Raw genomic sequence first — 2,212 nt, 5'->3', positions numbered from 1 at the left:
TGCCTTTAGTACAATTATTTTGTTATCATTCTTATAATTTTTCAAATAGATTAATTAATAAATTTTCATAATTACAATTATTTTTATATAGTTGTCTTCGTTGGTTTTTGCATGAAAAGAAAAATGAACGAAGCAAATATTGGCATATTGATTACATAATGTTTAACTAATACTAAGTTGCATCATAAGGATGGATTATGATGATTATGCTAGAAGACAACTTATATTAATAGGGAAATTAAATGGTCTATAGCTTGAAGAATAAAAATGGGAAATTTTTCAAAAAGCTATTAGGAAAGGTAAAAGGTAGGATATCTACAATTTTTGGATTATCCAAAACTAAATCTGTAAATTATCCACAAACTATTCAAGTATTACTATCTAAATCTGAAATCGAATCAATATCATTTTCTACCGAATATTTGAATCCCCAAAAATCTAAATTTAACAATTTCAATCATATGTTGGATATTCGAATCCATGAAATATAAAAAAAATTGAATAAAATTTATTCATGATTAACTATAAATAAAAGTAAATTAACAAAAGAAGTTAAATAACAATCCAAAACAAATTAAACATAATAATTTCGTAACAATTTAAATATACTTAATAATTTAAACATAAAAATTTTGAACAAAGTAAAAGTTCCATAAAAATCTGTAAAAAAAATTCTTAATTTAACATTTTTAATCATATGTCATACATTTGATTTCACAAAATTTCAAATCTGAATCTGTGAAATAATATAAAATCTAAAAAAAATTAATTTTAAATAAAATTTATTTATAATTAACGATAAATATATGCAAATTAAAAAAAAGTATTTAAATAACGAACCAAACAAATTAAACATAACAATTGCACAACTTAAATATACCTAACAAACTTAAACAGAACAATTCCAAACAAATTCGAAGTTCCATAACAATTTGAAATAACTTAATTACTTAACCCAAGCTAATTGTATATATTATAATTTGTCATAAAATTAGTTACACAATTAAGGTTTAAGGCTACATATCATTAATATAAAAATGTACATTATGATATTATAATTGTATATAATGTTACATATCATTAATAATCTACCGTAATTATAAAATGGTAATTGTATATATATTATAACTTACCATAAAGTAGGTTACACTTTTAGGGTTTAAGCTTACATATCATTAATATAAAAATGCACAGCATACTAACATAGTTGTATACAACGATACTTATCATTAATAATATAATGCTAATGGTATATATTATGGGTTAGTATTTGGTACACTAACAGTGTATTTTTTTTTATTCTACAAGTAGCCTTAAAAATTTGTCTTTTTTTTAATATTTTACTATACCCATATAAGACACTTGTCAACCCCCTAATCCTACTTGTGGAGTCTAGAAACGTCACTGGCAATGTATTAAAAAAATTCTCATATATTATAATTTACCATAAAATTAGTTACGCATTTAAGGTTTAGATTAAAGAAAGTACATTATAATATCATAATTGTAATTATTATACATTCGTAATTTACTTATATATAATAATTAGGGGTGAGCGTTCGATCAAATCGAATCGAATTGAATGAAAAAATTTTGAGTTAACTGAGTTGACGAATCCTATTTTATCATCCTAACTCGATTTGAAATTTTCTCGAATCGAGTTGAGTGAGATGGAATACGAATCGAATCGAATATATTTGTTCGAGTTAAATTTTAAAAAAATGACTTTGGGTCCTTGTAACCACTGTCACCCAACGTAATCAAATTTGTTATTAACTTTCATCCCCTCATAATTTATTTATTAATCTTTTATATACGAGTAAGCTTTTTTGCTTGCTTAATTGCTTCAACTATCTTTTGGTTCTTGTCACTATGTATTTTGAAATTAAAAAATATATTAAATGTAAAAAATGTGATTATTTAATAAAAGTTATCTTAAATATAAAATGTCAAAATTGATACCAATATAAAATTTTAACACAAATATTTTATAACATCATCAATAATTCAATTTTAACAAAAATTTATAAAGATTTAATATGATTAAATAATTCAATAATATAAATAATACAAAATTTGAAATTTAATTTAATAATATAAATATTAGATATAAATAAATTTATTACTATTTAGGTTTAGGGATTTTTTTGGATGATTTTTTATTTTGGAGTAAAGGATGTGAAGTAAAAGTTTTGGGAGAAAATAAAAGGTT

This window comes from Gossypium hirsutum, chromosome D03 (assembly GCF_007990345.1).
Source record: "Gossypium hirsutum isolate 1008001.06 chromosome D03, Gossypium_hirsutum_v2.1, whole genome shotgun sequence".
Lineage (NCBI taxonomy): Eukaryota > Viridiplantae > Streptophyta > Magnoliopsida > Malvales > Malvaceae > Gossypium > Gossypium hirsutum.
This window is presented reverse-complemented; position numbering follows the sequence as displayed.